Raw genomic sequence first — 15,503 nt, forward strand, 5'->3', positions numbered from 1 at the left:
TGTATACATGGTTGCTCCTCCTGGATCGACTTCTATTCCACCAGGAAAAGTTTGTAAACTAAAAAGGGCTTTATATGGCCTTAAGCAAGCCAACAGATAATGGTTTGCCAAATTGTCATCATTTTTGCTTTCTATGGGATATACTCAATCTATGAATGATCATTCCTTGTTCATTAATTCTTCTAAAGGATATTTTACAACATTATTGGTATATATGCATTGGAATTATTAACAGATAACCTGCAAACCTGCACCCACTCCTATTGATAATCATGAGAAATTCTCTTTTACTGGAAGTGTTGCTTTCACAGATATTCAAGCCTACAGAAGATTGATTGGAAGACTTATGTATCTCACTAATACCCGACCTGACATAACGTTTTCTGTGCAACAACTTTATGAGTTTCTTGCTAAACCTACAATTTCTCACTATAATGCAGAGATTAGAATTCTCAGATATATCAAAGGGGCTCCAAGTCTTGGTCTATTTTTCTCTTCCACTACCTCTGTTCATCTCAAATCATTTTGTGATAGTGATTGGGGCACTTGCAGTGATTCAAGACAATCAGTGACTGATTTTAGTGTGTATCTTGGGAATTCTCTCATATCTTGGAAATCAAAGAAGCAAGGAACAATATCAAAGAGTTCTTGTGAAGTTGAATACAGGGCAATGACCACTGTTACATGTGAAATTTAATGGCTAACTTATCTTCTTCAAGATTTCAAAGTTCCTTTTGAGCAACCATCTCTTTTAAACTGTGACAATGACTCAGCAAGATACATTGCAACAAAACCAGTATTTCACGATTGTACAAAACATAAAGATATAGATTGTCACGTGGTCCGGGAAAAATTAAAGAAGGGTCTCATCCATTTGCTTCCCATTTCCACTACAAAGCAACTGGATGATATTTATACCAAAGCTTTAAGTCCTCAATCTTTTAAGAATATTTGTTCCAAGCTGGGTCTCATCAATATTTGTTCCCCAGCTTGTGGCGGGGTATTAAAGGATACAAATACCAGAGTTATAGAAGGATCCTAATATTAATTGGGTGTCTTTTCTAATTATCAGTTGTTTCTCTTTATAGAGGAGAATAATTCGGTATCTTTTCTAATTATCAGTTGTTTCTCTTTATAGAGGTGAATAACCTTTATTTTTTCTTTGTGTGTTATGATTCTAGTATTTAATTATTGATTCTTTCTCTCTTTAGTTAAACCTATAATGAGTGTACTACTTGTATATATTCAGACCATTTGTTTTGATTTGAACAACAAGAAAAAAGAGATATTCATTCTCATATCCTTTACCTTCCTTTTTCTCTTTTGTTCATCTTTGTTCTCTTTTATTCATCTTTGTTCTATTTCGTAATATTTTTTAATGTAAATAATCATATTGTTGGCAATATGATTAGAGTGTAAGAACTTGAAATAGAAGACAAGATATAGCTATTCAAATTCTTATATTTCAAACATTCCCTGTAGATGAAAAAAAATTGTAAGAGAAATAGTAAAAGTTCATGTATTAGAAATATTAATATATTATGAAACTAAAATTTCACTGTGAAGTGGGGCAATAGAGAGTTATCCTTTTTTTCTTCAAAAATGGAACAAAACAGGTGAGGAATGAGTATAAACAACAAGTTTATGTTTGACTTCTTTTTCTCTCTTCATAAATGGAACAAAATAGGTGAAAATGAGTAGAAACAATGAGTTTGTGTTCCACTATTTAAAAAGGAATGAACTAAAAAAGTGAGGGGAAGAATATAAAAAAACATATCTTAATTTTCTTCTCCTATGCATTTCATCAAATCTTTTATTATTTATTATATTTACTTTTATGTTTTAATATTTATTAAAATCAACTTACATATGCATTATATATATATATATATAGATAGATAGATAGATACACACACAAAATTCTAAAAATTTGGGGAACCCCCGCTCCTATAATTCTCCACCACTGATTACAAACGAGTACCCAAATCATTGCTAGTTACAATGAGTACCCAAACCACTACTATTTATCACTACTTAGTCTCCTTTAAGACTAAGTGATGGAAGACCATCCCAGCCACCTAAATCATTAGACTCAGAAGAGGAGAAGTGTTGAATAAAAGATTCTTTTCTAAAAGATTCCCTTTCTGAAGTCTTGTAAATTTGTATAGAGTAATTAGGAATTTTCTAATTCAGTATTTAAAATTTTGTATTAAACTTTTTGGGCCTTATATTTAAGCCAATTTTTAGTTTAGAATAGAAGAGCTTGAAAGGAAGTCTAATTGGAACCACATAGGCGCCACATGGAGCCTTTTTCTTCCTTTTCCCAAATTGACTAGTCCTTTTCCACATGGAGCAAAGAGACGCCTCCTACTTGCCTTCTCCTCTTCCTGATGCAACTTGTCACATCCTAAATGGAGAGCTTTGAGGTGCATGAATTGCCACATGTCAACTTTTGAATTGAGAGTATTTAGGTGTCACATATCACTCTTGGAGAGTTTTTAAGTTTTATTAGTCACTTTTGGCTCTATAAATAAAGAGCTTTTCTATTGTAAAAATAACACTTGAATTGAGTAATGAATTTCTACCTAAATGGTTTTTAGAATTTATCTCAAGTCTCACTTTTCTTTTTCTCTCACTCTCTAAGTGTAGAAGCCTTAGAAAAAGCTAGAAGGTTGGCCTAACCTCCTTCCTAGTACCATTCTCCAAACCCAAACCCATTCATATTCTTACCCATTTTTAATGAAATCTTTCGCTGCTAAGTCTTCTCCATCAATGTCAATCATCTACAACCGAAGAACTTAAACAAGGAGAGAGAGAACTCCATCACTAAGACCTTAAAATAAGTAACAAGAAACTCTTAGAGAGAGGAAAATTTAAGCTCATTGAGTTGTTGTGTGGCACTTGTGTATATTTTTATTGTGTTATTCTTCTTCAACTTGATTCCTTTATATACGAATTTAAAGATGATTGTTTCTTCATCACATTTGTTATGATTGTTATAATGTATGGTATTAAACGAGAGCGGGGGTGAATTGTTTAAAAGAGGTTTTTGAAAACTTTTCAAAAATTAACAAAAATCTTTATATGAATCCAGAACATAAATTACGTTAGCCAAGAACTAGAACAATAAAACAACAAAAGCAGTAGAAAAACAATCGGTTGTTTCTACGAAACAATCGGTTGTTTATACCAGTAAAAGTAAAAACAAAATTTAAATGAGTTTAAGGGTAAGAGAAAGATACACCAACAGTTTATACTGGTTCACTCTTAAACCAAGAGCTACATCCAGTCCCCAGAAAACCACTAGGTAATCCACTAAGTAATCAAACCAGACTATAACACACAATCCACCAAAGTAGTGACCTTGAACCCTTCAAGAAACACACTCACTTTTGCAATGCACACACCAAGAGTATTGATCTTGACCACCTCAAGAGCACACAACACTCCTTGTCAATTACACTTGTTTAGATAACAATTTGAAATCAATACAAATGCAATCCTATTCCACTCTCTTAGAAAACCCAAAGCTTTGATGTGAATGTTCAAATCTTGAATCAACTCTTACACAACTGAAAAACTCAAATCTGTTTCTCTTCCTTGTTTGAAAACATAAATAAACTATTTATATTTTCCAAAGATTGGTCAAAGCATTTAATGAAGGAGCGTATTCAGTTGGAAATCATTTAAAGCACATTCAACCATCAAAACAAAATTCTGTTAGGATTTTCAAAGAAACAATCGATTTAAATCACGAAACAACCGATTGTTTGGTTTGGCAGTTAAGTCAACCAAACTTAAACAGTTTTCAACCTTTTCAAAAAATCCTAAGAGTAAAACAACCAGTTGATTTGACAAAACAATAGATTGTTTTTCACTTAGTTTGAAAAACACTTTATTTCAAAAAGGATTTAAAACACATTAGCTTTAGATTCAACAAAGGAGTGGGTTACAAATAAAACTATCGAGATCCCTCCCAAAACACAGCAGCAACTCAGCTTGCATCAAACACAGAGGATTTGGATTCTTCAAAGCATAAAATGAATTCTTCAAAGCACTTGATCACTTTTGATCAACAATCTCCCCCTATTTGATGAAGACAAATCCCTGGTTGCTTGTGTTGGTCATTGTTTGAATCTGAAGCAGCACCTGCAGAGCAAAACTTATGCAAACCAAAGCATCTTTAACAGCAGGTTAGAATAACACATTAACTAGTTTTCTGCATAAACCTTAGAGCAGACAAACCAGCCAAAAACCAATACTATATCAGACAAACAACCAGTTGTTTCCTTGATTTAATCGGTTGTTTCTATCAGCAAAAGCAAAAATCAACCTTAAAAACATAAATTAAAGAGTTTTAACAGTTTGAAACAGTTTGTAGAGCAACACAACCAATTATTCTCCCCCTATTTGTCTTCACAAATAGACTATATGCATAAAAAGCATTTTAAGAGAGATTTTAAGAGTCAAGAATGCCTAACTCATTTCTTAAGAAGAAAAACCTATCTTTTGGCAAATGTTTTGTGAATATATCAACAAGCTGTAGTTTTGTTTCAATGAACTTCATCTCACAATCTCCATTGTTCACATGATCTCTTATGAAGTGATGACGAATCTCAATATGCTTTGTTCTTGAGTGCTGAATCTGATTTTTGGTGAGATTTATAGCACTTGTGTTGTCACAAAGCAAAGGAACCTTGTTAATCTTCAATCCAAAATCTGCAAGCTGCTGTTTAAGCCAAAGAATTTGTGCACAGCTGCTCCCAACAACAGTGTATTTAGCTTTTGTAGTGGAAAGAGCTACACAAGCTTGTTTCTTACTATGCCAAGAAATGATACTTGATCCAAGAAGATAACAAGTGCCACTTGTGCTTTTTTCGGTCTAGCTTACACCCTGCAAAGTCATAATCTGAATATCCAATTAAATGTATAGGTGAGTAAGAAGGATACCATAGACCAGGTAGTTCCTTTGAGATATTTGAGAATCCTTTTGGCAGCCTTGAAGTGAGATTCCTTTGGATTTGCTTGATATCTTGCACAAAGACATACAACAAACATGATATCCGGTCTATTTGATGTGAGATAGATCAAAGAACCAATTAAGCCTCTGTATTTTGTTTGATCTACCCCTTTTTCAGCAGCATTTGCATCTATATAACAGCTTGAAGACATAGGTGTGCTAGCTTCCTTGCAACTCTCTATCTCAAATTTCTTGAGGATATCTTTGCAATACTTTGATTGACATAAGAAGATTCCATCCTCTGATTGTTTAACCTGCAGCCCAATAAAGAAGGAAAGCTCTCCCATCATGGTCATTTCAAACTCACCTTGCATTGTAGCAACAAACTCCTCACTCAAACTATCTTTGGTAGCACCAAAAGTGATGTCATCAACATAGATTTGGACCAAAATAATTTCAGAATTTGCTTTCTTGATGAAAAGAGTTTTTTCTATCATTTCTCTTTCATAACCATGAGATAAAAGGAAGTTGCTAAGCCTCTCATACCACTTCCTTGGAGCTTGTTTCAGCCCATACAAAGCCTTTTTCAACTTAAAAACATGATTGGGATGTTGATGATCCTCAAAACCCGGTGGTTGCTCAACATACACTTCTTCATTGATAACACCATTGAGAAAAGCATTCTTCACATCCATTTGAAAGAGTTTGAATCCACTCATACAAGCAAAGGCCAACAGCAACCTCACAGCTTCCAACCTTGCAACAGGGGCAAAGGTTTCACCATAGTCAATTCCTTCCTCTTGATTGTAGCCTTTGGCAACTAGCCTTGCCTTGTTTCTAGTAGTAACTCCAACTTCATCTAGCTTGTTTTTGAATACTCATTTAGATCCAATGATGTTCATCTCATCTGACTTGGGGACAAGAAACCATACATCATTTCTAGCAAACTGATTCAGCTCTTCATGCATTGCATCCACCCATTTTTCATCTTTAAGAGCTTCTTCAATAGACTTTGGTTCAACTTGAGAGACAAAATCAGTGTGCCTGCAGAAGTTTGAGATAGAGCTACATGTGGAAACACCCTCTTTTATCTGCCCAATGATGTTCTCCACTGGAAGATCCCTTGGTATTCTCCATTCCTTAGGAAACTCATCCTGCTGCAGAATTTCAACCGGTTGTTTCAATGAATCAATCAGTTGTTTTTCTGGACAACAATCCAGTTTTTGCATAATGATGTTCTGTTCATCCTCTTCAGTGCTGATCTGTGAGGGACTCAAGACTTTATGATCAACTTCATCAAATACCACAAGAACAGATTCTTCTACAATCATGAGCCTCTTGTTGTAGACTTTATAAACATGATTGTTTGATGGATAACCAATGAAAATGCCTTTGTCCGCTTTTTCATCAAACTTTCCCAGATTTTCTTTCCCATTATCAGAACAAAACAGCTACATCCAAACACTCTTAGGTTCCTTCCATTGAAGAGTTCGTAGGATGTTTTCTTTAAAATTGGCCTTATTAGCACTCTATTCATCACATAGCAAGAGGTGCTAACAACATCAGCCCAAAAGTACTTGGGTAGGGAGGACTCACTTAGCATGGTTCTTGCTAATTCCTCTAGAGATTTGTTCTTTCTTTCCACTACCCCATTCTGTTGAGGGGTTCTTGGTGCAGAAAAATTGTGCAAGATCCCAGTTTTCTCACAAAATTTGCTGAATTTCTCATTTTGGAATTCCCCTCCATGATCACTTCTTATTGAACCAATATTGCAGTTTCTTGTGTTTTGTAAGGCTCTTGAAAGTCGAGAAAGCTGAGAAAGCATCACTCTTTGATTCCAAGAAGAGTGTCCATGTGTACCTAGAAAAATCATCCACAATAACAAGAGCATAATAGTTACCACTAAGACTCATAGTTCTTGAAGGGCCAAACAAATCCATGTGGAGCAGCTCAAGGGGTTTTGAAGATGAAACAACATTTTTAAGTTTGAAGGAACTTTTAACTTGTTTCCCCTTTTGACATGCTTCACATATGAGGTCCTTCTCAAACTTAAGCTTGGGCAACCCAATCACAAGATCTTTTGAGATTAATTTGTTTAAGTGATTTATGTGAATGTGAGCAATTCTTCTATGCCATAACCAAGATTCATCATGCTTAGAAAGAAGACAACCAATAGAACAAGGAGAAGAAATATCCAAGAGATAGACATTGTTGATTCTCTTACCAATCAACATAACCTCTTTTGAGTTGGGAAGGCAGATTTCACAAGAGTTTGTCTTGAAGATGACTTGATAGCCTTTGTCACACAGTTGGCTAATGCTAAGCAAGTTGTGTTTTAGTCCCTTCACATACAAGACATCATGAATAAGTAAGATACTCTTGTCTCCTATAGAGCCTCTTCCAAGAATTCTTCCTTTGCTGTTGTCTCCATATGTTACATGGCCTTCTTGTTTGAAGATGATGCTCACAAACTTAGATTTATCTCCTGTCATGTGTTTTGAGCAGCCATTGTCCAGATACCACTGTTGCATGCTTTCCATCAATTTTTCCTACAAAAGACAATTTCAAGTACAAAGATTTGGTCCCCTTATAAAAGTGGGTCCTTTTGATTTACATTCATCACTGGGAACTCCGTAATCTTTAGGAATCCATCTCATAATGCCTTTAGGAAGAAAATATTTCCTAATTTTACAGAATCTGACTGAATGGTCACTTTTCATGTAGTAGAAGCATGTAACAACCGGTTGTTTCGATTTAACAATCGGTTGTTTTTCTGGCAGTTTTGAAAATGACTTTGAAAACTTATCTTGTTTGTTCTGTGGATTAAAACCTAATCCTGCTTTTCCAAAAACACAATTTTGAGATGCCAAGACATTCTCAAAGTTGGATTTACCCTTTGAAAGTTTATCCACAGTTCTTACAAGATAATGAACTTTATTTTCAAGATTTTCACAATTTTCACAAACAAGAGAGTCACACTTGCAAGAAGAGTTTTTGTAAAGAATTTAAAGATTTTCAAAATTTGTTTTTTAATTTTCCAACTCTTCTTCCAATAATTTAACTCTGTTTTCAAGCCAGTTGTTCATTCTCTTCAACCTGTTATTCAAGAGAGCCAATCGGTTAGCTTCTTCATGAGTTTCTTTAAAGGCTTAATGTAATTGACTATAGTTTTCAACATTTAAAGAAGCAGGAGAACTTACACTACTTTCACTGCTTGAATCATCCTCCTTTTTGGCCATAAAACACAGATTCATACCTTTTTTATTTTGTCTCCTTTTTCTTCTTGCTTGACTTTTTGTCTTTGCTTTCTTTATTTCAGTGATATTCTCATGAGTTGCTTTAAGTGTATCCCACATTTCCTTAGCAGATTCACATTCTGAGATCCTGAAAAAATCTTTAGAATCCAAAGCAGAGGTTATGATATTCTTGGCAATGCAATCAAACTTGGCCTTTTCACTTTCTTCATTAGTCCATTGGGACCAAGGTTTTTTAATAAAAGATCCACCCTTTTTAATCTTAGGAATGAAAGGGCCATTTTCAATTGCATCCCAAATTCCTTGATCAATGGATTCAACAAAGATTCTCTTTCTATCTTCCCAATACTTATAATTCAAACCACAAAACAAGGGTGGTTTGTTAATTGAAGCACCCTCCTCAAAAGGTAGTTTTCCAGCCATAGAAAAAAAAATTTAGGATCAAACTTGAATATTTTTCAAGTACCAAGCTCTTGATGCCAATTGTTAGAATGTATGTCCTTAAACGAGACGGGGGGTGAATTTTTTAAGAGAGGTTTTTGAAAACTTTTAAAAAATTAACAAAAATCTTTATATGAATCTAGAAAAGAAACCAGGTTAGCCAAGAACTAGAACAATAAAACAGCAAAGCAGCAGAAAAACAATCGGTTGTTTCTGCGAAACAATCGGTTGTTTATACCAGTAAAAGTAAAAACATAATTTAAATGAGTTTAAGGGTAAAAGAAAGATACACCCACAGTTTATACTGGTTCACTCTTAAACCAAGAGCTACATCCAGTCCCCAGAAAACCATTGGGTTACAACACACAATCCACCAAAGTAGTGACCTTGAACCCTTCAAGAAACACATTCACTTTGGCAATACACACACCAAGAGTATTGATCTTGACCACCTCAAGAGCACACAACACTCCTTGGCAACACAACACCAGAAATACAGAAGGTTGAGAAGAGATTACACTTGTTTACAGAACAATCTGAAATCAATACAAATGCAATCCTATTCCACTCTCTTAGAGAACCCAAAGATTTGATGTGAATGTTCAAATCTTGAATCAACTCTTACACAACTAAAAAAAACTCAAATCTGTCTCTCTTCCTTGTTTGAAAACATAAACAAACTATTTATATTTTCCAAAGATTGGTCAAAGCATTTAATGAAGGAGCGTATTCAGTTGGAAATCATTTAAAGCACATTCAACCATCAAAACATAATTCTGTTAGGATTTTCAAAGAAACAATCGGTTGAAATCATGAAACAACCGATTGTTTGGTTTGGCAGTTAAGTCAACCAAACTTAAAAAGTTTTCAACCTTTTCAAAAACTCCTAAGAGTAAAACAACTGGTTGATTCGACAAAACAATAGATTGTTTTTCACTTATGTCCCGACCAGTCCTCGACCCTCGACTCAGAGGTTGACCTCAGACATCACACACCGATGCTTGGTAATGGAATTGGTTAGTCTTTGATATTTATATCCTAAGCCCCAATGTTGGAGATCGATATTGAACCCCACCAGTAGGGGAAGAAGATCGGAATCGGTCGTCAGGACGTTGTAGAGGGTCATGTAAGGGGGGCCCTAGAGTTTTGTTAAGATAACAATTAAAGACAAGAGATATGTTGGAAGCCTAAGTCACGAGGGATCCATGCACGTGGTGTGTATGACGCATGGAGGCGCAACACGTGTGGATAATCCTAAGAGGCGTTAAGGCCCATTGGGGTTAGGGTTTCCAGGGAAAGTTGCATGCATGGCACGTGAATACTTAAGGCACCCACGAAGCAGATGGCGCTAGAGATTAGGTGCACAAGTTGGTACCCAAGCAACCACTCTGTCATTCGTTGCACTCCAATTAAGGGAAGTTCATGTGCCAGATAGGCTAAGATTCTATGAATAGCGGTGCAAGGACATTCTCCAAGGAACCCTAGTCAAGGGAAATGATGCAAACGTAAACCCTAGTTTCAGCCTATATAAAGGGTGCCAAAACCCTAGTAAGGTACGCAGTTTCTAAGATTGAAGCTAACATACACACTTGGTGTTTCTTTGCCCTAATTTTGATTTGAGCGTTAGAGTGCAAACGGCTGCTAGGTACGCAAGTGAGAGGTTTCTTGATCAAGAAGGCACGATTCTCAAGAAAGATCGAAGGGCCGAAGCAGCTGTTAGAGTCAACCGGCGAAGGGAGTCAACCAGCAAGAACAACTTAGTTTGAAAAACACTTTATTTCAAAAAGGATTTAAAACACATTAGCTTTAGACTCAACAAAGGAGTGGATTACAAATAAAACTACCTAGATCCCTCCCAAAACACAGCAACAACTCAGCCTTGCATCAAACATAGAGGATTTGGATTCTTCAAAGCATAAAATGAATTCTTCAAAGCACTTGATCACTCTTGATCAACAATGATATGATCTTCTTTAATCAACATTGTCAACTACATTCCTTGATGAGTGCGGACTAAAAACTTGATAAGGAAATGTTGGCTAAGTTCGAGCTTTTGACTTCTCTTTGTAAAGAAACAATTAAAATAAATAAATAAAAAGATAGAATTGGACTGCATATTAATAATGTATTGAGTTTGTTTTGTTTTCTTTCTAATGATCTAATATGAACGTTGTAAGATATAAACTTTCTATATAAAACTTATAACAATAAATCCTAATATATAATTTCTTTGTTACTGAAGATGTTTTTCATTTCATCTTTCAAAACATTTGTGGTTACGACTTTGATTACGTGATACGATTTAACCATAACTATTATTAGACTTCAAACGATCTAATGTACTTCATATGATGTCCTTTAAACGATATGATATTCTTCAAACAATCTGATGTACAAATGATATGATGAACTCATTAGAAAGTTCATGTCAATATAACATATATAAGACTAGCTTCATCTAGTGTTTGTTATCATCAAAACTCTCTTGAATAGGCTACTCGAGGTTAGACTATCTAGGATCTCAACAATCTTTTCTTTTCTTATGATGACAAAAGTTTAACATGAACGATAAAGAACATATAAAACACTAAATATTAATATAAGTGATTATGCACAACTTTAAACAAGACAAATCTCATTCTATATATGATGTTGAATGTAAAAATAAGATAATGAACAACATTAAAGTTTTTTAGAATATATTTACTCCCCCTTTTTTACAACACAAAAAAGGTTAGAAGGCACATCATGGCTATGAAGAAGGTGTTTATTGAGGTGTGGCTTGGGTAACTAGTTAGGCTTCAAATTCTTGAGAAGCAAAGGCAACTTCCAAAGATTGTAGAGGTTGAGCAAATGAGCTCCAAATTTGCAAAGATTACAACAACTTGTTCAATCCTTTAAGTTTGTCTTCTTCCATGAATCGTAGCTACTCAGATGTCACAAGATTCTCTAGTTTAGTTTCATCATCAAACTCATATCTACCTCAAACACTCCTTATCATCAAATGCTAACACACACTCTTTATCTTCAAATGCGTCTTTTTTTCCCATTGGGCTTGTTCTTGTCGGTTGACTTGATCGACGGTTGACTCTGATGACTTGGTTCAAGCTCTGCCTGTCTCCTCTGGAATCCGCACTTCCCTTGGTTGTTGGATGTTTTACCTATAGAGACGAAGGACGCCCTTACGACCATTTGCACTCTGACGCTCAAGTCAGTAAGGGCTTATCAAAGAATAAGAAACAACTAGTTCCAGTATTCAAAAAGTGTATTCAGAATTGCGTACCTTCACCTAGGACCTTAAGCCCCTTTTATAGCGTACCTTGTACCCATTGCACTTGAGACAAACAAATATTAACTGAAGATAAACACATAATCTTATACCTCTAACAGAAAATCACCTGCCACAGAAACCAATGATTCTCAGGTGCGAAACTGCAGGCTTATCTTTATGTTATACGTGCACATCCCTGACTTTTTTAGGGTTAACAACAATTATCAACATGTATTTCATGTGAAACAGACATGTACGCATAACAACCAAGCAACAGAAAATATGTAACGTGATATTAACAAACATATCTATATGTAGTTATAACAATCACATGAGCAACCATATATATCTTTATCTTTAAGTGCATGCCACTGGTTATTAGCACATAACAACTTTATTGTGCGTTTCAGGCCCATTAAACGGATTGGGTTAGTATTGCGGCCTTGACACAAAGACTCGCTCAGTACAATAATCATGCATTCATGCGTTTACACTAACACATACCCATTCATACGCTATTACGTGCCATGCATGTAACTTAACTTGGGTTGCCTTAGCGCCACTGGGCTCGGGCCTTACAGTTAACACTTTACTTATCATAGACCTTGACTTGCTTAAGCGCACCCCTGAGCCTATCATGTTTCTTTACTTTAGTAATAAATTCTATATGTGAAGGATTATACTATATACATGAATGAGAGTTAATATATACGCATACCTGGAGCCCAGTCATGACATACAAGTGGGGCCTATATACCGAGCTGACCTGCCTGAGAGAAATGCCGAGGTCCTAGCGGCAAGCTCTGAGTGTTACGAGTTCTGGTCCAGTACAGGGCTTTATGTTTTTTTTTTACTATATATGGGTATATATGAAGAGGTAAAAATGGTAACTTTTTTGTTGTTAGGATGAAAAGATACATTTGGGGTAAAATGCAACTCAATAAATCATTTTTCTTTAAATTCTTTTTAAAATATTTTAATGCACAATGACATGTCTTAGACCATTTGATGCAAGGCATGAAAGAATGCAATTGTCTAATGCATGGTATGTAAAAATACATGCATTGGATGTATGCATGTGCCTAATGTTATACACAATTGATTAATCATTCTTCAATAAAAGCCATACCTAACAATATTCTTAAAGAATAAACCTTTCTTCATTAAAGGCTTTTGTAAAATATTAGCAAGTTAATTATTTGTGGATACAAACTGTAAATCCAAAGTCTTCTTTTGGACTTGATCACTAATGAATTGAGATTTAATCTCAATCTAATGCTCCACACACAATTATATGTTGTATTCAAAAGAATATAAAATCTTTTAAGTGCTAAAATATAAGATTATTTACTAGGTTACTTTATGATAAAGGACCATATGAAGGAGTTCATATTGCGCCACTGGCAAGGATCATGACTAAAAGGGTTGAGGAAGAAAAGTTAAGAAAAAGATAAAACACAGAGTTTTTGTTATCATCAAAACACATAGATGGTCTACAAGTACCAGATCGTCTAGTAAGGTTTATAGGGTTAGACTGTTTAGGGTCTCAACTATCTCCTCTTTTTTATGTTATGAAAAAAACTATAAGCACATAAACAAATAACATGTATCAAAGATATGCATAACGAAACATTTATTGAATGCATATGTGTTTTGTGTATAGGTTAAGCACAATACATAGATTTATAGATAATCAAATGAACAAACTTGAAGAATTGAAACACAAGGACTAAAGCAAGACTCTTTAAAAAATCTTTGAAAACATATATTCTCCCCTTTTTTTACATCAACAAAAAGGATTCATAAAATAAGATCATCATTGTTATGGAGGTGGTGGTTGATTATCACTTGAAGGAGGGGTTGATGGTATGTTTAGTTGAAGAAGCAAATTTGTAAAGGAAATCTGAATTTGGGTAGCAAACATAGAGATTACCTACTGAATTCATTGAGCTTGGAGTTCTTCCATAGCTCTTAATTGTTTTGTTATAGTTTGTCTCTCTTCTCAAATAGCATTTTGAATCATGAATTGCAGGATGTCAACTAGAGAAGTTGGTCTTTGAGATATAGGCATGACATGCCTTGAAAAGTACCCAATTAATATGTAAGGGGAGTTCCCTCTTGTACTTCAACTCTACATAAATATTTAATAAGTACATTTTTTCTCTCTCTGATTTAAATGCATATAGAGATGTAAGCTTCTCCCACAAGGTTCAAGCATCTGTCTTGTGAACAATAAGATTGTATATATTGTCATTCATAAAATAAAATGCCTAATAAAACCACACATTCATCGATGTTTACAATTTAATTTTTCATCATACATGGAATCCAAATTTTACGAACCAAAGATAAGTATATCTTATTATTCATAAATAACAAGTTCTTCATGTTTTTTCAACAAACATCAATTTTCTCAATTCATAGAAGTCACTTTTCTATGTGCATCCATCATTCAAGCAATCGATAGAAAAAATCCCTTACGAAAAGAGCTTTGTTACCACAAATCAATCAAAACAACTAAATCACAATTCAATAATAAAGCAAAAAAATAGAATGAAATTCATCTCAATTTGCAAGAAATGAAAGGAGCACCAACAAAAATAGAACAAAAAAGAAAAATCCAAGTACAAGAAACACATCTTTTTAATGTGGAAAACATCTTAAAGTAGGGTAAAAGCAACCATGTTTATATGACTATATTGACTAAAACATCAGTAACTAATGGTTAAATACCAATTTAAAAATTATTTTATAAATTTTTATTAATAATAGAAACTACTTTACATACTAATAATTTTTTTAGTTTATAAAATAATCTCTATTTTAGTTAAATAGTAACTAATTATTTTTGTCTCTAAAATTAGTCTCTATTTAATAATTTTCTTGTCACTACAAGAAAATCATGAAATAGAAACTAATTTTAGAGACAAAAAATAATTAGTTGCTATAATGACTAAATTAGAGACCATTTTAGGGACTAAATAAATTTTTGGTTTCTAAATTAGTTTCTATTATTGTTAAATGGTTTCTAAATTGGTATCTAATTAACAACCAAAGTTTTTGTTAATTAACAGAGACATGGATGACGATCAGACCCCAATCAGACCTCGATCCGGACGAGGCATCAAAGGACCTACTAGATTGAAGTGCCTCGCATTGAGACGTGCTGCTAGTGAGAAGACACGTGTTGACATCGACGTCAACACTACAGTGGCTTTTGGTCCTGAAGCAGATGAGTTTATGAGCTATCTTGGAGTTGTTTCTCGTGAGAGGCTCTCCATTTTGATTAATTCATGGGATGAGGTGTCAGAGGTCGATCAGAACATGATCTGGGAGGTTATTCTGGTAAGCTTTACATTTTGATATAATGCTTTTTAATATTCATTGATTAATTTTAATTTGGTGATGTTATTTTCCAGGCAAACTTTGAAATTTCTGATGTGGAACCGCTTCGATCAAAGATTATATCCAATATCGAACTTAAATTTCGTACCTTTAAGTCAAGATTGACTTCGAGATACGTTTTTGGCGACCTTAAAAACGGAAATCCATGTTTAAAGTACAAACATATTGATGA

Source organism: Phaseolus vulgaris, chromosome 6 (genome assembly GCF_000499845.2).
Source record: "Phaseolus vulgaris cultivar G19833 chromosome 6, P. vulgaris v2.0, whole genome shotgun sequence".
Taxonomy (NCBI): Eukaryota; Viridiplantae; Streptophyta; class Magnoliopsida; order Fabales; family Fabaceae; genus Phaseolus; species Phaseolus vulgaris.